General features: G+C 39.8%; 10 non-coding genes across 10 annotated transcripts; all 10 read right to left on the bottom strand.

The window, feature by feature from the left end:
* Window positions 1-247: 247 nt before the first annotated feature.
* LOC135765305 (5S ribosomal RNA) lies at window positions 248-366 on the bottom strand. Its single transcript, XR_010540621.1, has one exon. It is a non-coding gene; the product is annotated as a 5S ribosomal RNA (ribosomal RNA).
* Window positions 367-2223: 1857 nt separating this feature from the next.
* LOC135765302 (5S ribosomal RNA) lies at window positions 2224-2342 on the bottom strand. Its single transcript, XR_010540619.1, has one exon. It is a non-coding gene; the product is annotated as a 5S ribosomal RNA (ribosomal RNA).
* Window positions 2343-5234: 2892 nt separating this feature from the next.
* On the bottom strand, window positions 5235-5353 carry LOC135765337 (5S ribosomal RNA). The gene has a single exon (XR_010540652.1). It is a non-coding gene; the product is annotated as a 5S ribosomal RNA (ribosomal RNA).
* Window positions 5354-7210: 1857 nt separating this feature from the next.
* On the bottom strand, window positions 7211-7329 carry LOC135765336 (5S ribosomal RNA). Its single transcript, XR_010540651.1, has one exon. It is a non-coding gene; the product is annotated as a 5S ribosomal RNA (ribosomal RNA).
* A 1856-nt stretch (window positions 7330-9185) lies between these two features.
* On the bottom strand, window positions 9186-9304 carry LOC135765341 (5S ribosomal RNA). The gene has a single exon (XR_010540656.1). It is a non-coding gene; the product is annotated as a 5S ribosomal RNA (ribosomal RNA).
* Window positions 9305-11161: 1857 nt separating this feature from the next.
* Window positions 11162-11280, bottom strand: LOC135765301 (5S ribosomal RNA). Its single transcript, XR_010540618.1, has one exon. It is a non-coding gene; the product is annotated as a 5S ribosomal RNA (ribosomal RNA).
* A 1857-nt stretch (window positions 11281-13137) lies between these two features.
* On the bottom strand, window positions 13138-13256 carry LOC135765300 (5S ribosomal RNA). Its single transcript, XR_010540617.1, has one exon. It is a non-coding gene; the product is annotated as a 5S ribosomal RNA (ribosomal RNA).
* Window positions 13257-16149: 2893 nt separating this feature from the next.
* LOC135765299 (5S ribosomal RNA) lies at window positions 16150-16268 on the bottom strand. The gene has a single exon (XR_010540616.1). It is a non-coding gene; the product is annotated as a 5S ribosomal RNA (ribosomal RNA).
* A 1857-nt stretch (window positions 16269-18125) lies between these two features.
* On the bottom strand, window positions 18126-18244 carry LOC135765298 (5S ribosomal RNA). Its single transcript, XR_010540615.1, has one exon. It is a non-coding gene; the product is annotated as a 5S ribosomal RNA (ribosomal RNA).
* Window positions 18245-21136: 2892 nt separating this feature from the next.
* On the bottom strand, window positions 21137-21255 carry LOC135765297 (5S ribosomal RNA). Its single transcript, XR_010540614.1, has one exon. It is a non-coding gene; the product is annotated as a 5S ribosomal RNA (ribosomal RNA).
* Window positions 21256-22228: the final 973 nt, after the last annotated feature.

The raw sequence follows: 22228 nt of genomic DNA, 5'->3' as shown, positions 1-22228 counted from the left end.
GCTATGCTTATTAGCGCTCCTCCGCCGTGCTCTTTTGGACAGTGAGCAGAGACAGAAAAATGAAGCGTCTGACCGCCCCCTGGTGGATGAGAGGGAAAATGACGAGACTGAGCCGGCCCTTTGACACAGAGAAACGGAGGAGAGACGAGCCAGCGCAGAGCTCAGAAAGCAAATGCACCAATCGGCGTAAAAGGAGAACAGCGAGCATGGGCGAAGGGCTTCCGGTACAGATGAAAGAAGACTCAAAAGCTTACAGCACCTGGTATTCCCAGGCGGTCTCCCATCCAAGTACTAACCAGGCCCGACCCTGCTTAGCTTCCGAGATCGGACGAGATCGGGCGTGCTCAGGGTGGTATGGCCGTAAGCGAAAGCTACTGCCAAAATAGGGATCTTTAATCGTATGCCTACCGAGCTAAGCCCTGACCGGCTCTATGCTGGACATCGACTCGGTAACCTTTAGGCCTCTTTAGAACGAAAGGTCGGGCAGTCCATTAAAAAACTACACGTCGGGGACGGATCCAGCCAGGGTTTCGTTCTAATACGCTTTCCTTTTCTGCTCTCTTTTACTGTCCCGTTCTCCTTCCGCTCGCCGGAACACGCGCAGGGATGCTGAAAAGCACAAGCAAGCATGCCACATAAGAATATTGAATAGTTTTCCCTACATCAGTTGAAGGCACAAAACATTTATTTCAGCAAAGTCCCTGCTGCGTTTCATTTCGCCATGTCTTGAAAATAGCAACAGTTAACCAAGCTGTCCTTTTAGAATGTTTTGATGTTCACTTAGATAACCATTCACTCTTTTTTACGAACACCAGAATCAGGCCTTTAATTTCCATGTATTATTTCAGCTAGGTTGTCGCTGGGAGAAAGCCTTTGTATGCCACATTTTGTGGCACCTAAACCCTTTTAAAATAACGGTCAAGCATCCAACAGACCGTTTTATGCTATTTTGTTTCAGTAGTCTATATTAATTTGTTTATATCCATCACAAGATTTATTTGTTTGTTTATTGGAATGATTCGACCTTGTCTTTTCAGAGTACTTTGCCATTTGAAGTTTATTTAACTACGTTCGGGAGAAGCATGGTCACGAGAGCTCAGAGCTCTCCCGTCGGACAGCACGCCAAATATGCTTTATTTAATATTTGATTACATGTTAATGCGAACTCGTGAAAAACATGACATTTTGTCTTGAACTTTCTACCTGTAAGGATACTCCGCCACAATTCATTACGGATTATATGCAAAAAAAAAAAAAAAAAGAATAAAAAAATAAAATAAATAAATAAAAAAATAAATTAATTAAATAAATAAAAAATAAATATAAAAAAAACAATATAAATAAAAAATAAATGAATAAATTTTTTTAAAAAAAAATAATAATATAAAAAATAAATAATATATATAAAATGAAGAAAAAAATATATAAAAATAAATAAATAATATAATATATATATTTAAACGAATAAAAAATGAATGAATGAATAAATACACACTTACATAAATGAATAAAATCGATGCAACCTCGTACACTACTCAGTCATAGAAAATGAAAATTCTTTGCTAGGTAGTGATAACATGAATGGAAAATCATCTCGAGTTTTGTCACCCGACTAAAAGTGACAATCTTTTATAGGCAAACGTGTTTTCGTGATCATTAGTAGCTTTGTGCTGTCATGGACCACAGGATAACGGTTTACACCTGCTTATGGTCAATGGAAAACAAAGAGACAAGTCTCATCATTGGCGGTTAAGGCCTGGCACAGCTTTCGTATGGCTCTGCTTATCCACTTCCCCCCATAAATCGCTACAGGAAAATCTCACGTCTGCACGGGCCGTCCGTCTTGAGGGACATCGGAGAAAGCCTTCTTGTAGTTGCGAATGGGGCAACGTAAACAACTTTCCCCCTAAAAGAGCAGACAAGCACGTTCTGGCACGTTCTGATACGTGAAAGGCGTAAATCACCTGCAACACAGCGCTATGCTTATTAGCGCTCCTCCGCCGTGCTCTTTTGGACAGTGAGCAGAGACAGAAAAATGAAGCGTCTGACCGCCCCCTGGTGGATGAGAGGGAAAATGACGAGACTGAGCCGGCCCTTTGACACAGAGAAACGGAGGAGAGACGAGCCAGCGCAGAGCTCAGAAAGCAAATGCACCAATCGGCGTAAAAGGAGAACAGCGAGCATGGGCGAAGGGCTTCCGGTACAGATGAAAGAAGACTCAAAAGCTTACAGCACCTGGTATTCCCAGGCGGTCTCCCATCCAAGTACTAACCAGGCCCGACCCTGCTTAGCTTCCGAGATCGGACGAGATCGGGCGTGCTCAGGGTGGTATGGCCGTAAGCGAAAGCTACTGCCAAAATAGGGATCTTTAATCGTATGCCAACCGAGCTAAGCCCTGACCGGCTCTATGCTGGACATTGACTCGGTAACCTTTAGGCCTCTTTAGAACGAAAGGTCGGGCAGTCCATTAAAAAACTACACGTCGGGGACGGATCCAGCCAGGGTTTCGTTCTAATACGCTTTCCTTTTCTGCTCTCTTTTACTGTCCCGTTCTCCTTCCGCTCGCCGGAACACGCGCAGGGATGCTGAAAAGCACAAGCAAGCATGCCACACAGAGGCGTCATGCCCATTCAAACTGAGGGGGCACCTGCCCCCTTGGTTTTTTTGAGCCAATGGATTTAGCATCCAACCTCAAAATCAAATAAGCGTCCATTAATCTGTTATTTGACTTTTAATCTGTTTAATATGCACAATATTATACATTCTGTGCTGCATCCTTGTCACTTTTCGGAGATTTTCGCCGTTTTGATAGTGTTCTGATCATGTTACATTACTTTTATTCTGGCGGCAGCTGGCGCTGCAGTCAGAGCGCAGTCGCAGACGTCATCAGCGTCTGGCCGCGCTCACGAGCTCTCTGCTGTTGCTGGCTTGCTGCTGCATTTGGCTATCTGAGGAATTAAAACGTGTTAGAAACGCTCACAACATTTCCAAACCCCAGTACGGTAATGTGCAGTTAACCTTCTCTGTGTAGAACATGTCTGGTTTTAAATGTGACCGTCTCAATGTTATATTAGTAGAGATTCATCTTCTTGGCACAACGCCAAAGTTCACCAGAGTTCACGCGGGTGCGGAATCTCACATGCTTACATGAGGTAAAATTTAATGCAAAAATTTAATCCGTTCCTCTAATAATTTTATCTAAACATATTTTTTTAAATCATTATTGAACATTAAACTCAATCACGTGGCTATAGCTTATGTCATTTTCGTTGTTTATATACTTTATGGATTTAAAATTACATTAATTTTATATGATAATGTAGTTGTTGTGCAAAATGCATTAATGACACAATTAAACAAGCCATTAAGACTTAAATAAATAAAACATGCCGTTTCAGATGTAAATATGATGCAAATGTGTCATTATTCCGATTGAATAGTATTTGATATTAAAGTTAGTCATCAATCTTATTTTGGAGGTTTTTGCATGAAAGCGGGGGTTTTCAGATTGTTAGAAATGTAAGTGCCATGGAAAAGACTGAAAGCTCTATAATATTTCGTTTGATGTCTGTGTATGCACAAATTTCTGTGAGCTGTTGACACTGTGCCCCCTTAAAAAAAATTGGTGCATGACGCCCCTGATGCCACATAAGAATATTGAATAGTTTTCCCTACATCAGTTGAAGGCACAAAACATTTATTTCAGCAAAGTCCCTGCTGCGTTTCATTTCGCCATGTCTTGAAAATAGCAACAGTTAACCAAGCTGTCCTTTTAGAATGTTTTGATGTTCACTTAGATAACCATTCACTCTTTTTTACGAACACCAGAATCAGGCCTTTAATTTCCATGTATTATTTCAGCTAGGTTGTCGCTGGGAGAAAGCCTTTGTATGCCACATTTTGTGGCACCTAAACCCTTTTAAAATAACGGTCAAGCATCCAACAGACCGTTTTATGCTATTTTGTTTCAGTAGTCTATATTAATTTGTTTATATCCATCACAAGATTTATTTGTTTGTTTATTGGAATGATTCGACCTTGTCTTTTCAGAGTACTTTGCCATTTGAAGTTTATTTAACTACGTTCGGGAGAAGCATGGTCACGAGAGCTCAGAGCTCTCCCGTCGGACAGCACGCCAAATATGCTTTATTTAATATTTGATTACATGTTAATGCGAACTCGTGAAAAACATGACATTTTGTCTTGAACTTTCTACCTGTAAGGATACTCCGCCACAATTCATTACGGATTATATGCAAAAAAAAAAAAAAAGAATAAAAAAATAAAATAAATAAATAAAAAAATAAATTAATTAAATAAATAAAAAATAAATATAAAAAAAACAATATAAATAAAAAATAAATGAATAATTTTTTTTAAAAAAAAATAATAATATAAAAAATAAATAATATATATAAAATGAAGAAAAAAATATATAAAAATAAATAAATAATATAATATATATATTTAAACGAATAAAAAATGAATGAATGAATAAATACACACTTACATAAATGAATAAAATCGATGCAACCTCGTACACTACTCAGTCATAGAAAATGAAAATTCTTTGCTAGGTAGTGATAACATGAATGGAAAATCATCTCGAGTTTTGTCACCCGACTAAAAGTGACAATCTTTTATAGGCAAACGTGTTTTCGTGATCATTAGTAGCTTTGTGCTGTCATGGACCACAGGATAACGGTTTACACCTGCTTATGGTCAATGGAAAACAAAGAGACAAGTCTCATCATTGGCGGTTAAGGCCTGGCACAGCTTTCGTATGGCTCTGCTTATCCACTTCCCCCCATAAATCGCTACAGGAAAATCTCACGTCTGCACGGGCCGTCCGTCTTGAGGGACATCGGAGAAAGCCTTCTTGTAGTTGCGAATGGGGCAACGTAAACAACTTTCCCCCTAAAAGAGCAGACAAGCACGTTCTGGCACGTTCTGATACGTGAAAGGCGTAAATCACCTGCAACACAGCGCTATGCTTATTAGCGCTCCTCCGCCGTGCTCTTTTGGACAGTGAGCAGAGACAGAAAAATGAAGCGTCTGACCGCCCCCTGGTGGATGAGAGGGAAAATGACGAGACTGAGCCGGCCCTTTGACACAGAGAAACGGAGGAGAGACGAGCCAGCGCAGAGCTCAGAAAGCAAATGCACCAATCGGCGTAAAAGGAGAACAGCGAGCATGGGCGAAGGGCTTCCGGTACAGATGAAAGAAGACTCAAAAGCTTACAGCACCTGGTATTCCCAGGCGGTCTCCCATCCAAGTACTAACCAGGCCCGACCCTGCTTAGCCTCCGAGATCGGACGAGATCGGGCGTGCTCAGGGTGGTATGGCCGTAAGCGAAAGCTACTGCCAAAATAGGGATCTTTAATCGTATGCCTACCGAGCTAAGCCCTGACCGGCTCTATGCTGGACATTGACTCGGTAACCTTTAGGCCTCTTTAGAACGAAAGGTCGGGCAGTCCATTAAAAAACTACACGTCGGGGACGGATCCAGCCAGGGTTTCGTTCTAATACGCTTTCCTTTTCTGCTCTCTTTTACTGTCCCGTTCTCCTTCCGCTCGCCGGAACACGCGCAGGGATGCTGAAAAGCACAAGCAAGCATGCCACATAAGAATATTGAATAGTTTTCCCTACATCAGTTGAAGGCACAAAACATTTATTTCAGCAAAGTCCCTGCTGCGTTTCATTTCGCCATGTCTTGAAAATAGCAACAGTTAACCAAGCTGTCCTTTTAGAATGTTTTGATGTTCACTTAGATAACCATTCACTCTTTTTTACGAACACCAGAATCAGGCCTTTAATTTCCATGTATTATTTCAGCTAGGTTGTCGCTGGGAGAAAGCCTTTGTATGCCACATTTTGTGGCACCTAAACCCTTTTAAAATAACGGTCAAGCATCCAACAGACCGTTTTATGCTATTTTGTTTCAGTAGTCTATATTAATTTGTTTATATCCATCACAAGATTTATTTGTTTGTTTATTGGAATGATTCGACCTTGTCTTTTCAGAGTACTTTGCCATTTGAAGTTTATTTAACTACGTTCGGGAGAAGCATGGTCACGAGAGCTCAGAGCTCTCCCGTCGGACAGCACGCCAAATATGCTTTATTTAATATTTGATTACATGTTAATGCGAACTCGTGAAAAACATGACATTTTGTCTTGAACTTTCTACCTGTAAGGATACTCCGCCACAATTCATTACGGATTATATGCAAAAAAAAAAAAAAAAAGAATAAAAAAATAAAATAAATAAATAAAAAAATAAATTAATTAAATAAATAAAAAATAAATATAAAAAAAACAATATAAATAAAAAATAAATGAATAAATTTTTTTAAAAAAAAATAATAATATAAAAAATAAATAATATATATAAAATGAAGAAAAAAATATATAAAAATAAATAAATAATATAATATATATATTTAAACGAATAAAAAATGAATGAATGAATAAATACACACTTACATAAATGAATAAAATCGATGCAACCTCGTACACTACTCAGTCATAGAAAATGAAAATTCTTTGCTAGGTAGTGATAACATGAATGGAAAATCATCTCGAGTTTTGTCACCCGACTAAAAGTGACAATCTTTTATAGGCAAACGTGTTTTCGTGATCATTAGTAGCTTTGTGCTGTCATGGACCACAGGATAACGGTTTACACCTGCTTATGGTCAATGGAAAACAAAGAGACAAGTCTCATCATTGGCGGTTAAGGCCTGGCACAGCTTTCGTATGGCTCTGCTTATCCACTTCCCCCCATAAATCGCTACAGGAAAATCTCACGTCTGCACGGGCCGTCCGTCTTGAGGGACATCGGAGAAAGCCTTCTTGTAGTTGCGAATGGGGCAACGTAAACAACTTTCCCCCTAAAAGAGCAGACAAGCACGTTCTGGCACGTTCTGATACGTGAAAGGCGTAAATCACCTGCAACACAGCGCTATGCTTATTAGCGCTCCTCCGCCGTGCTCTTTTGGACAGTGAGCAGAGACAGAAAAATGAAGCGTCTGACCGCCCCCTGGTGGATGAGAGGGAAAATGACGAGACTGAGCCGGCCCTTTGACACAGAGAAACGGAGGAGAGACGAGCCAGCGCAGAGCTCAGAAAGCAAATGCACCAATCGGCGTAAAAGGAGAACAGCGAGCATGGGCGAAGGGCTTCCGGTACAGATGAAAGAAGACTCAAAAGCTTACAGCACCTGGTATTCCCAGGCGGTCTCCCATCCAAGTACTAACCAGGCCCGACCCTGCTTAGCCTCCGAGATCGGACGAGATCGGGCGTGCTCAGGGTGGTATGGCCGTAAGCGAAAGCTACTGCCAAAATAGGGATCTTTAATCGTATGCCTACCGAGCTAAGCCCTGACCGGCTCTATGCTGGACATTGACTCGGTAACCTTTAGGCCTCTTTAGAACGAAAGGTCGGGCAGTCCATTAAAAAACTACACGTCGGGGACGGATCCAGCCAGGGTTTCGTTCTAATACGCTTTCCTTTTCTGCTCTCTTTTACTGTCCCGTTCTCCTTCCGCTCGCCGGAACACGCGCAGGGATGCTGAAAAGCACAAGCAAGCATGCCACATAAGAATATTGAATAGTTTTCCCTACATCAGTTGAAGGCACAAAACATTTATTTCAGCAAAGTCCCTGCTGCGTTTCATTTCGCCATGTCTTGAAAATAGCAACAGTTAACCAAGCTGTCCTTTTAGAATGTTTTGATGTTCACTTAGATAACCATTCACTCTTTTTTACGAACACCAGAATCAGGCCTTTAATTTCCATGTATTATTTCAGCTAGGTTGTCGCTGGGAGAAAGCCTTTGTATGCCACATTTTGTGGCACCTAAACCCTTTTAAAATAACGGTCAAGCATCCAACAGACCGTTTTATGCTATTTTGTTTCAGTAGTCTATATTAATTTGTTTATATCCATCACAAGATTTATTTGTTTGTTTATTGGAATGATTCGACCTTGTCTTTTCAGAGTACTTTGCCATTTGAAGTTTATTTAACTACGTTCGGGAGAAGCATGGTCACGAGAGCTCAGAGCTCTCCCGTCGGACAGCACGCCAAATATGCTTTATTTAATATTTGATTACATGTTAATGCGAACTCGTGAAAAACATGACATTTTGTCTTGAACTTTCTACCTGTAAGGATACTCCGCCACAATTCATTACGGATTATATGCAAAAAAAAAAAAAAAAGAATAAAAAAATAAAATAAATAAATAAAAAAATAAATTAATTAAATAAATAAAAAATAAATATAAAAAAAACAATATAAATAAAAAATAAATGAATAAATTTTTTAAAAAAAAAATAATAATATAAAAAATAAATAATATATATAAAATGAAGAAAAAAATATATAAAAATAAATAAATAATATAATATATATATTTAAACGAATAAAAAATGAATGAATGAATAAATACACACTTACATAAATGAATAAAATCGATGCAACCTCGTACACTACTCAGTCATAGAAAATGAAAATTCTTTGCTAGGTAGTGATAACATGAATGGAAAATCATCTCGAGTTTTGTCACCCGACTAAAAGTGACAATCTTTTATAGGCAAACGTGTTTTCGTGATCATTAGTAGCTTTGTGCTGTCATGGACCACAGGATAACGGTTTACACCTGCTTATGGTCAATGGAAAACAAAGAGACAAGTCTCATCATTGGCGGTTAAGGCCTGGCACAGCTTTCGTATGGCTCTGCTTATCCACTTCCCCCCATAAATCGCTACAGGAAAATCTCACGTCTGCACGGGCCGTCCGTCTTGAGGGACATCGGAGAAAGCCTTCTTGTAGTTGCGAATGGGGCAACGTAAACAACTTTCCCCCTAAAAGAGCAGACAAGCACGTTCTGGCACGTTCTGATACGTGAAAGGCGTAAATCACCTGCAACACAGCGCTATGCTTATTAGCGCTCCTCCGCCGTGCTCTTTTGGACAGTGAGCAGAGACAGAAAAATGAAGCGTCTGACCGCCCCCTGGTGGATGAGAGGGAAAATGACGAGACTGAGCCGGCCCTTTGACACAGAGAAACGGAGGAGAGACGAGCCAGCGCAGAGCTCAGAAAGCAAATGCACCAATCGGCGTAAAAGGAGAACAGCGAGCATGGGCGAAGGGCTTCCGGTACAGATGAAAGAAGACTCAAAAGCTTAGAGCACCTGGTATTCCCAGGCGGTCTCCCATCCAAGTACTAACCAGGCCCGACCCTGCTTAGCTTCCGAGATCGGACGAGATCGGGCGTGCTCAGGGTGGTATGGCCGTAAGCGAAAGCTACTGCCAAAATAGGGATCTTTAATCGTATGCCTACCGAGCTAAGCCCTGACCGGCTCTATGCTGGACATCGACTCGGTAACCTTTAGGCCTCTTTAGAACGAAAGGTCGGGCAGTCCATTAAAAAACTACACGTCGGGGACGGATCCAGCCAGGGTTTCGTTCTAATACGCTTTCCTTTTCTGCTCTCTTTTACTGTCCCGTTCTCCTTCCGCTCGCCGGAACACGCGCAGGGATGCTGAAAAGCACAAGCAAGCATGCCACATAAGAATATTGAATAGTTTTCCCTACATCAGTTGAAGGCACAAAACATTTATTTCAGCAAAGTCCCTGCTGCGTTTCATTTCGCCATGTCTTGAAAATAGCAACAGTTAACCAAGCTGTCCTTTTAGAATGTTTTGATGTTCACTTAGATAACCATTCACTCTTTTTTACGAACACCAGAATCAGGCCTTTAATTTCCATGTATTATTTCAGCTAGGTTGTCGCTGGGAGAAAGCCTTTGTATGCCACATTTTGTGGCACCTAAACCCTTTTAAAATAACGGTCAAGCATCCAACAGACCGTTTTATGCTATTTTGTTTCAGTAGTCTATATTAATTTGTTTATATCCATCACAAGATTTATTTGTTTGTTTATTGGAATGATTCGACCTTGTCTTTTCAGAGTACTTTGCCATTTGAAGTTTATTTAACTACGTTCGGGAGAAGCATGGTCACGAGAGCTCAGAGCTCTCCCGTCGGACAGCACGCCAAATATGCTTTATTTAATATTTGATTACATGTTAATGCGAACTCGTGAAAAACATGACATTTTGTCTTGAACTTTCTACCTGTAAGGATACTCCGCCACAATTCATTACGGATTATATGCAAAAAAAAAAAAAAAAAGAATAAAAAAATAAAATAAATAAATAAAAAAATAAATTAATTAAATAAATAAAAAATAAATATAAAAAAAACAATATAAATAAAAAATAAATGAATAAATTTTTTTAAAAAAAAATAATAATATAAAAAATAAATAATATATATAAAATGAAGAAAAAAATATATAAAAATAAATAAATAATATAATATATATATTTAAACGAATAAAAAATGAATGAATGAATAAATACACACTTACATAAATGAATAAAATCGATGCAACCTCGTACACTACTCAGTCATAGAAAATGAAAATTCTTTGCTAGGTAGTGATAACATGAATGGAAAATCATCTCGAGTTTTGTCACCCGACTAAAAGTGACAATCTTTTATAGGCAAACGTGTTTTCGTGATCATTAGTAGCTTTGTGCTGTCATGGACCACAGGATAACGGTTTACACCTGCTTATGGTCAATGGAAAACAAAGAGACAAGTCTCATCATTGGCGGTTAAGGCCTGGCACAGCTTTCGTATGGCTCTGCTTATCCACTTCCCCCCATAAATCGCTACAGGAAAATCTCACGTCTGCACGGGCCGTCCGTCTTGAGGGACATCGGAGAAAGCCTTCTTGTAGTTGCGAATGGGGCAACGTAAACAACTTTCCCCCTAAAAGAGCAGACAAGCACGTTCTGGCACGTTCTGATACGTGAAAGGCGTAAATCACCTGCAACACAGCGCTATGCTTATTAGCGCTCCTCCGCCGTGCTCTTTTGGACAGTGAGCAGAGACAGAAAAATGAAGCGTCTGACCGCCCCCTGGTGGATGAGAGGGAAAATGACGAGACTGAGCCGGCCCTTTGACACAGAGAAACGGAGGAGAGACGAGCCAGCGCAGAGCTCAGAAAGCAAATGCACCAATCGGCGTAAAAGGAGAACAGCGAGCATGGGCGAAGGGCTTCCGGTACAGATGAAAGAAGACTCAAAAGCTTACAGCACCTGGTATTCCCAGGCGGTCTCCCATCCAAGTACTAACCAGGCCCGACCCTGCTTAGCTTCCGAGATCGGACGAGATCGGGCGTGCTCAGGGTGGTATGGCCGTAAGCGAAAGCTACTGCCAAAATAGGGATCTTTAATCGTATGCCTACCGAGCTAAGCCCTGACCGGCTCTATGCTGGACATCGACTCGGTAACCTTTAGGCCTCTTTAGAACGAAAGGTCGGGCAGTCCATTAAAAAACTACACGTCGGGGACGGATCCAGCCAGGGTTTCGTTCTAATACGCTTTCCTTTTCTGCTCTCTTTTACTGTCCCGTTCTCCTTCCGCTCGCCGGAACACGCGCAGGGATGCTGAAAAGCACAAGCAAGCATGCCACATAAGAATATTGAATAGTTTTCCCTACATCAGTTGAAGGCACAAAACATTTATTTCAGCAAAGTCCCTGCTGCGTTTCATTTCGCCATGTCTTGAAAATAGCAACAGTTAACCAAGCTGTCCTTTTAGAATGTTTTGATGTTCACTTAGATAACCATTCACTCTTTTTTACGAACACCAGAATCAGGCCTTTAATTTCCATGTATTATTTCAGCTAGGTTGTCGCTGGGAGAAAGCCTTTGTATGCCACATTTTGTGGCACCTAAACCCTTTTAAAATAACGGTCAAGCATCCAACAGACCGTTTTATGCTATTTTGTTTCAGTAGTCTATATTAATTTGTTTATATCCATCACAAGATTTATTTGTTTGTTTATTGGAATGATTCGACCTTGTCTTTTCAGAGTACTTTGCCATTTGAAGTTTATTTAACTACGTTCGGGAGAAGCATGGTCACGAGAGCTCAGAGCTCTCCCGTCGGACAGCACGCCAAATATGCTTTATTTAATATTTGATTACATGTTAATGCGAACTCGTGAAAAACATGACATTTTGTCTTGAACTTTCTACCTGTAAGGATACTCCGCCACAATTCATTACGGATTATATGCAAAAAAAAAAAAAAAAAGAATAAAAAAATAAAATAAATAAATAAAAAAATAAATTAATTAAATAAATAAAAAATAAATATAAAAAAAACAATATAAATAAAAAATAAATGAATAAATTTTTTTAAAAAAAAATAATAATATAAAAAATAAATAATATATATAAAATGAAGAAAAAAATATATAAAAATAAATAAATAATATAATATATATATTTAAACGAATAAAAAATGAATGAATGAATAAATACACACTTACATAAATGAATAAAATCGATGCAACCTCGTACACTACTCAGTCATAGAAAATGAAAATTCTTTGCTAGGTAGTGATAACATGAATGGAAAATCATCTCGAGTTTTGTCACCCGACTAAAAGTGACAATCTTTTATAGGCAAACGTGTTTTCGTGATCATTAGTAGCTTTGTGCTGTCATGGACCACAGGATAACGGTTTACACCTGCTTATGGTCAATGGAAAACAAAGAGACAAGTCTCATCATTGGCGGTTAAGGCCTGGCACAGCTTTCGTATGGCTCTGCTTATCCACTTCCCCCCATAAATCGCTACAGGAAAATCTCACGTCTGCACGGGCCGTCCGTCTTGAGGGACATCGGAGAAAGCCTTCTTGTAGTTGCGAATGGGGCAACGTAAACAACTTTCCCCCTAAAAGAGCAGACAAGCACGTTCTGGCACGTTCTGATACGTGAAAGGCGTAAATCACCTGCAACACAGCGCTATGCTTATTAGCGCTCCTCCGCCGTGCTCTTTTGGACAGTGAGCAGAGACAGAAAAATGAAGCGTCTGACCGCCCCCTGGTGGATGAGAGGGAAAATGACGAGACTGAGCCGGCCCTTTGACACAGAGAAACGGAGGAGAGACGAGCCAGCGCAGAGCTCAGAAAGCAAATGCACCAATCGGCGTAAAAGGAGAACAGCGAGCATGGGCGAAGGGCTTCCGGTACAGATGAAAGAAGACTCAAAAGCTTACAGCACCTGGTATTCCCAGGCGGTCTCCCATCCAAGTACTAACCAGGCCCGACCCTGCTTAGCTTCCGAGATCGGACGAGATCGGGCGTGCTCAGGGTGGTATGGCCGTAAGCGAAAGCTACTGCCAAAATAGGGATCTTTAATCGTATGCCAACCGAGCTAAGCCCTGACCGGCTCTATGCTGGACATTGACTCGGTAACCTTTAGGCCTCTTTAGAACGAAAGGTCGGGCAGTCCATTAAAAAACTACACGTCGGGGACGGATCCAGCCAGGGTTTCGTTCTAATACGCTTTCCTTTTCTGCTCTCTTTTACTGTCCCGTTCTCCTTCCGCTCGCCGGAACACGCGCAGGGATGCTGAAAAGCACAAGCAAGCATGCCACACAGAGGCGTCATGCCCATTCAAACTGAGGGGGCACCTGCCCCCTTGGTTTTTTTGAGCCAATGGATTTAGCATCCAACCTCAAAATCAAATAAGCGTCCATTAATCTGTTATTTGACTTTTAATCTGTTTAATATGCACAATATTATACATTCTGTGCTGCATCCTTGTCACTTTTCGGAGATTTTCGCCGTTTTGATAGTGTTCTGATCATGTTACATTACTTTTATTCTGGCGGCAGCTGGCGCTGCAGTCAGAGCGCAGTCGCAGACGTCATCAGCGTCTGGCCGCGCTCACGAGCTCTCTGCTGTTGCTGGCTTGCTGCTGCATTTGGCTATCTGAGGAATTAAAACGTGTTAGAAACGCTCACAACATTTCCAAACCCCAGTACGGTAATGTGCAGTTAACCTTCTCTGTGTAGAACATGTCTGGTTTTAAATGTGACCGTCTCAATGTTATATTAGTAGAGATTCATCTTCTTGGCACAACGCCAAAGTTCACCAGAGTTCACGCGGGTGCGGAATCTCACATGCTTACATGAGGTAAAATTTAATGCAAAAATTTAATCCGTTCCTCTAATAATTTTATCTAAACATATTTTTTTAAATCATTATTGAACATTAAACTCAATCACGTGGCTATAGCTTATGTCATTTTCGTTGTTTATATACTTTATGGATTTAAAATTACATTAATTTTATATGATAATGTAGTTGTTGTGCAAAATGCATTAATGACACAATTAAACAAGCCATTAAGACTTAAATAAATAAAACATGCCGTTTCAGATGTAAATATGATGCAAATGTGTCATTATTCCGATTGAATAGTATTTGATATTAAAGTTAGTCATCAATCTTATTTTGGAGGTTTTTGCATGAAAGCGGGGGTTTTCAGATTGTTAGAAATGTAAGTGCCATGGAAAAGACTGAAAGCTCTATAATATTTCGTTTGATGTCTGTGTATGCACAAATTTCTGTGAGCTGTTGACACTGTGCCCCCTTAAAAAAAATTGGTGCATGACGCCCCTGATGCCACATAAGAATATTGAATAGTTTTCCCTACATCAGTTGAAGGCACAAAACATTTATTTCAGCAAAGTCCCTGCTGCGTTTCATTTCGCCATGTCTTGAAAATAGCAACAGTTAACCAAGCTGTCCTTTTAGAATGTTTTGATGTTCACTTAGATAACCATTCACTCTTTTTTACGAACACCAGAATCAGGCCTTTAATTTCCATGTATTATTTCAGCTAGGTTGTCGCTGGGAGAAAGCCTTTGTATGCCACATTTTGTGGCACCTAAACCCTTTTAAAATAACGGTCAAGCATCCAACAGACCGTTTTATGCTATTTTGTTTCAGTAGTCTATATTAATTTGTTTATATCCATCACAAGATTTATTTGTTTGTTTATTGGAATGATTCGACCTTGTCTTTTCAGAGTACTTTGCCATTTGAAGTTTATTTAACTACGTTCGGGAGAAGCATGGTCACGAGAGCTCAGAGCTCTCCCGTCGGACAGCACGCCAAATATGCTTTATTTAATATTTGATTACATGTTAATGCGAACTCGTGAAAAACATGACATTTTGTCTTGAACTTTCTACCTGTAAGGATACTCCGCCACAATTCATTACGGATTATATGCAAAAAAAAAAAAAAAAGAATAAAAAAATAAAATAAATAAATAAAAAAATAAATTAATTAAATAAATAAAAAATAAATATAAAAAAAACAATATAAATAAAAAATAAATGAATAAATTTTTTAAAAAAAAAATAATAATATAAAAAATAAATAATATATATAAAATGAAGAAAAAAATATATAAAAATAAATAAATAATATAATATATATATTTAAACGAATAAAAAATGAATGAATGAATAAATACACACTTACATAAATGAATAAAATCGATGCAACCTCGTACACTACTCAGTCATAGAAAATGAAAATTCTTTGCTAGGTAGTGATAACATGAATGGAAAATCATCTCGAGTTTTGTCACCCGACTAAAAGTGACAATCTTTTATAGGCAAACGTGTTTTCGTGATCATTAGTAGCTTTGTGCTGTCATGGACCACAGGATAACGGTTTACACCTGCTTATGGTCAATGGAAAACAAAGAGACAAGTCTCATCATTGGCGGTTAAGGCCTGGCACAGCTTTCGTATGGCTCTGCTTATCCACTTCCCCCCATAAATCGCTACAGGAAAATCTCACGTCTGCACGGGCCGTCCGTCTTGAGGGACATCGGAGAAAGCCTTCTTGTAGTTGCGAATGGGGCAACGTAAACAACTTTCCCCCTAAAAGAGCAGACAAGCACGTTCTGGCACGTTCTGATACGTGAAAGGCGTAAATCACCTGCAACACAGCGCTATGCTTATTAGCGCTCCTCCGCCGTGCTCTTTTGGACAGTGAGCAGAGACAGAAAAATGAAGCGTCTGACCGCCCCCTGGTGGATGAGAGGGAAAATGACGAGACTGAGCCGGCCCTTTGACACAGAGAAACGGAGGAGAGACGAGCCAGCGCAGAGCTCAGAAAGCAAATGCACCAATCGGCGTAAAAGGAGAACAGCGAGCATGGGCGAAGGGCTTCCGGTACAGATGAAAGAAGACTCAAAAGCTTACAGCACCTGGTATTCCCAGGCGGTCTCCCATCCAAGTACTAACCAGGCCCGACCCTGCTTAGCTTCCGAGATCGGACGAGATCGGGCGTGCTCAGGGTGGTATGGCCGTAAGCGAAAGCTACTGCCAAAATAGGGATCTTTAATCGTATGCCTACCGAGCTAAGCCCTGACCGGCTCTATGCTGGACATCGACTCGGTAACCTTTAGGCCTCTTTAGAACGAAAGGTCGGGCAGTCCATTAAAAAACTACACGTCGGGGACGGATCCAGCCAGGGTTTCGTTCTAATACGCTTTCCTTTTCTGCTCTCTTTTACTGTCCCGTTCTCCTTCCGCTCGCCGGAACACGCGCAGGGATGCTGAAAAGCACAAGCAAGCATGCCACATAAGAATATTGAATAGTTTTCCCTACATCAGTTGAAGGCACAAAACATTTATTTCAGCAAAGTCCCTGCTGCGTTTCATTTCGCCATGTCTTGAAAATAGCAACAGTTAACCAAGCTGTCCTTTTAGAATGTTTTGATGTTCACTTAGATAACCATTCACTCTTTTTTACGAACACCAGAATCAGGCCTTTAATTTCCATGTATTATTTCAGCTAGGTTGTCGCTGGGAGAAAGCCTTTGTATGCCACATTTTGTGGCACCTAAACCCTTTTAAAATAACGGTCAAGCATCCAACAGACCGTTTTATGCTATTTTGTTTCAGTAGTCTATATTAATTTGTTTATATCCATCACAAGATTTATTTGTTTGTTTATTGGAATGATTCGACCTTGTCTTTTCAGAGTACTTTGCCATTTGAAGTTTATTTAACTACGTTCGGGAGAAGCATGGTCACGAGAGCTCAGAGCTCTCCCGTCGGACAGCACGCCAAATATGCTTTATTTAATATTTGATTACATGTTAATGCGAACTCGTGAAAAACATGACATTTTGTCTTGAACTTTCTACCTGTAAGGATACTCCGCCACAATTCATTACGGATTATATGCAAAAAAAAAAAAAAAAAGAATAAAAAAATAAAATAAATAAATAAAAAAATAAATTAATTAAATAAATAAAAAATAAATATAAAAAAAACAATATAAATAAAAAATAAATGAATAAATTTTTTTAAAAAAAAATAATAATATAAAAAATAAATAATATATATAAAATGAAGAAAAAAATATATAAAAATAAATAAATAATATAATATATATATTTAAACGAATAAAAAATGAATGAATGAATAAATACACACTTACATAAATGAATAAAATCGATGCAACCTCGTACACTACTCAGTCATAGAAAATGAAAATTCTTTGCTAGGTAGTGATAACATGAATGGAAAATCATCTCGAGTTTTGTCACCCGACTAAAAGTGACAATCTTTTATAGGCAAACGTGTTTTCGTGATCATTAGTAGCTTTGTGCTGTCATGGACCACAGGATAACGGTTTACACCTGCTTATGGTCAATGGAAAACAAAGAGACAAGTCTCATCATTGGCGGTTAAGGCCTGGCACAGCTTTCGTATGGCTCTGCTTATCCACTTCCCCCCATAAATCGCTACAGGAAAATCTCACGTCTGCACGGGCCGTCCGTCTTGAGGGACATCGGAGAAAGCCTTCTTGTAGTTGCGAATGGGGCAACGTAAACAACTTTCCCCCTAAAAGAGCAGACAAGCACGTTCTGGCACGTTCTGATACGTGAAAGGCGTAAATCACCTGCAACACAGCGCTATGCTTATTAGCGCTCCTCCGCCGTGCTCTTTTGGACAGTGAGCAGAGACAGAAAAATGAAGCGTCTGACCGCCCCCTGGTGGATGAGAGGGAAAATGACGAGACTGAGCCGGCCCTTTGACACAGAGAAACGGAGGAGAGACGAGCCAGCGCAGAGCTCAGAAAGCAAATGCACCAATCGGCGTAAAAGGAGAACAGCGAGCATGGGCGAAGGGCTTCCGGTACAGATGAAAGAAGACTCAAAAGCTTACAGCACCTGGTATTCCCAGGCGGTCTCCCATCCAAGTACTAACCAGGCCCGACCCTGCTTAGCTTCCGAGATCGGACGAGATCGGGCGTGCTCAGGGTGGTATGGCCGTAAGCGAAAGCTACTGCCAAAATAGGGATCTTTAATCGTATGCCAACCGAGCTAAGCCCTGACCGGCTCTATGCTGGACATTGACTCGGTAACCTTTAGGCCTCTTTAGAACGAAAGGTCGGGCAGTCCATTAAAAAACTACACGTCGGGGACGGATCCAGCCAGGGTTTCGTTCTAATACGCTTTCCTTTTCTGCTCTCTTTTACTGTCCCGTTCTCCTTCCGCTCGCCGGAACACGCGCAGGGATGCTGAAAAGCACAAGCAAGCATGCCACACAGAGGCGTCATGCCCATTCAAACTGAGGGGGCACCTGCCCCCTTGGTTTTTTTGAGCCAATGGATTTAGCATCCAACCTCAAAATCAAATAAGCGTCCATTAATCTGTTATTTGACTTTTAATCTGTTTAATATGCACAATATTATACATTCTGTGCTGCATCCTTGTCACTTTTCGGAGATTTTCGCCGTTTTGATAGTGTTCTGATCATGTTACATTACTTTTATTCTGGCGGCAGCTGGCGCTGCAGTCAGAGCGCAGTCGCAGACGTCATCAGCGTCTGGCCGCGCTCACGAGCTCTCTGCTGTTGCTGGCTTGCTGCTGCATTTGGCTATCTGAGGAATTAAAACGTGTTAGAAACGCTCACAACATTTCCAAACCCCAGTACGGTAATGTGCAGTTAACCTTCTCTGTGTAGAACATGTCTGGTTTTAAATGTGACCGTCTCAATGTTATATTAGTAGAGATTCATCTTCTTGGCACAACGCCAAAGTTCACCAGAGTTCACGCGGGTGCGGAATCTCACATGCTTACATGAGGTAAAATTTAATGCAAAAATTTAATCCGTTCCTCTAATAATTTTATCTAAACATATTTTTTTAAATCATTATTGAACATTAAACTCAATCACGTGGCTATAGCTTATGTCATTTTCGTTGTTTATATACTTTATGGATTTAAAATTACATTAATTTTATATGATAATGTAGTTGTTGTGCAAAATGCATTAATGACACAATTAAACAAGCCATTAAGACTTAAATAAATAAAACATGCCGTTTCAGATGTAAATATGATGCAAATGTGTCATTATTCCGATTGAATAGTATTTGATATTAAAGTTAGTCATCAATCTTATTTTGGAGGTTTTTGCATGAAAGCGGGGGTTTTCAGATTGTTAGAAATGTAAGTGCCATGGAAAAGACTGAAAGCTCTATAATATTTCGTTTGATGTCTGTGTATGCACAAATTTCTGTGAGCTGTTGACACTGTGCCCCCTTAAAAAAAATTGGTGCATGACGCCCCTGATGCCACATAAGAATATTGAATAGTTTTCCCTACATCAGTTGAAGGCACAAAACATTTATTTCAGCAAAGTCCCTGCTGCGTTTCATTTCGCCATGTCTTGAAAATAGCAACAGTTAACCAAGCTGTCCTTTTAGAATGTTTTGATGTTCACTTAGATAACCATTCACTCTTTTTTACGAACACCAGAATCAGGCCTTTAATTTCCATGTATTATTTCAGCTAGGTTGTCGCTGGGAGAAAGCCTTTGTATGCCACATTTTGTGGCACCTAAACCCTTTTAAAATAACGGTCAAGCATCCAACAGACCGTTTTATGCTATTTTGTTTCAGTAGTCTATATTAATTTGTTTATATCCATCACAAGATTTATTTGTTTGTTTATTGGAATGATTCGACCTTGTCTTTTCAGAGTACTTTGCCATTTGAAGTTTATTTAACTACGTTCGGGAGAAGCATGGTCACGAGAGCTCAGAGCTCTCCCGTCGGACAGCACGCCAAATATGCTTTATTTAATATTTGATTACATGTTAATGCGAACTCGTGAAAAACATGACATTTTGTCTTGAACTTTCTACCTGTAAGGATACTCCGCCACAATTCATTACGGATTATATGCAAAAAAAAAAAAAAAGAATAAAAAAATAAAATAAATAAATAAAAAAATAAATTAATTAAATAAATAAAAAATAAATATAAAAAAAACAATATAAATAAAAAATAAATGAATAAATTTTTTTTAAAAAAAATAATAATATAAAAAATAAATAATATATATAAAATGAAGAAAAAAATATATAAAAATAAATAAATAATATAATATATATATTTAAACGAATAAAAAATGAATGAATGAATAAATACACACTTACATAAATGAATAAAATCGATGCAACCTCGTACACTACTCAGTCATAGAAAATGAAAATTCTTTGCTAGGTAGTGATAACATGAATGGAAAATCATCTCGAGTTTTGTCACCCGACTAAAAGTGACAATCTTTTATAGGCAAACGTGTTTTCGTGATCATTAGTAGCTTTGTGCTGTCATGGACCACAGGATAACGGTTTACACCTGCTTATGGTCAATGGAAAACAAAGAGACAAGTCTCATCATTGGCGGTTAAGGCCTGGCACAGCTTTCGTATGGCTCTGCTTATCCACTTCCCCCCATAAATCGCTACAGGAAAATCTCACGTCTGCACGGGCCGTCCGTCTTGAGGGACATCGGAGAAAGCCTTCTTGTAGTTGCGAATGGGGCAACGTAAACAACTTTCCCCCTAAAAGAGCAGACAAGCACGTTCTGGCACGTTCTGATACGTGAAAGGCGTAAATCACCTGCAACACAGCGCTATGCTTATTAGCGCTCCTCCGCCGTGCTCTTTTGGACAGTGAGCAGAGACAGAAAAATGAAGCGTCTGACCGCCCCCTGGTGGATGAGAGGGAAAATGACGAGACTGAGCCGGCCCTTTGACACAGAGAAACGGAGGAGAGACGAGCCAGCGCAGAGCTCAGAAAGCAAATGCACCAATCGGCGTAAAAGGAGAACAGCGAGCATGGGCGAAGGGCTTCCGGTACAGATGAAAGAAGACTCAAAAGCTTACAGCACCTGGTATTCCCAGGCGGTCTCCCATCCAAGTACTAACCAGGCCCGACCCTGCTTAGCTTCCGAGATCGGACGAGATCGGGCGTGCTCAGGGTGGTATGGCCGTAAGCGAAAGCTACTGCCAAAATAGGGATCTTTAATCGTATGCCTACCGAGCTAAGCCCTGACCGGCTCTATGCTGGACATCGACTCGGTAACCTTTAGGCCTCTTTAGAACGAAAGGTCGGGCAGTCCATTAAAAAACTACACGTCGGGGACGGATCCAGCCAGGGTTTCGTTCTAATACGCTTTCCTTTTCTGCTCTCTTTTACTGTCCCGTTCTCCTTCCGCTCGCCGGAACACGCGCAGGGATGCTGAAAAGCACAAGCAAGCATGCCACATAAGAATATTGAATAGTTTTCCCTACATCAGTTGAAGGCACAAAACATTTATTTCAGCAAAGTCCCTGCTGCGTTTCATTTCGCCATGTCTTGAAAATAGCAACAGTTAACCAAGCTGTCCTTTTAGAATGTTTTGATGTTCACTTAGATAACCATTCACTCTTTTTTACGAACACCAGAATCAGGCCTTTAATTTCCATGTATTATTTCAGCTAGGTTGTCGCTGGGAGAAAGCCTTTGTATGCCACATTTTGTGGCACCTAAACCCTTTTAAAATAACGGTCAAGCATCCAACAGACCGTTTTATGCTATTTTGTTTCAGTAGTCTATATTAATTTGTTTATATCCATCACAAGATTTATTTGTTTGTTTATTGGAATGATTCGACCTTGTCTTTTCAGAGTACTTTGCCATTTGAAGTTTATTTAACTACGTTCGGGAGAAGCATGGTCACGAGAGCTCAGAGCTCTCCCGTCGGACAGCACGCCAAATATGCTTTATTTAATATTTGATTACATGTTAATGCGAACTCGTGAAAAACATGACATTTTGTCTTGAACTTTCTACCTGTAAGGATACTCCGCCACAATTCATTACGGATTATATGCAAAAAAAAAAAAAAAGAATAAAAAAATAAAATAAATAAATAAAAAAATAAATTAATTAAATAAATAAAAAATAAATATAAAAAAAACAATATAAA

Source organism: Paramisgurnus dabryanus, chromosome 13, assembly GCF_030506205.2.
Source record: "Paramisgurnus dabryanus chromosome 13, PD_genome_1.1, whole genome shotgun sequence".
Classification (NCBI taxonomy): Eukaryota; Metazoa; Chordata; class Actinopteri; order Cypriniformes; family Cobitidae; genus Paramisgurnus; species Paramisgurnus dabryanus.
This window is presented reverse-complemented; position numbering and strand designations above follow the sequence as displayed.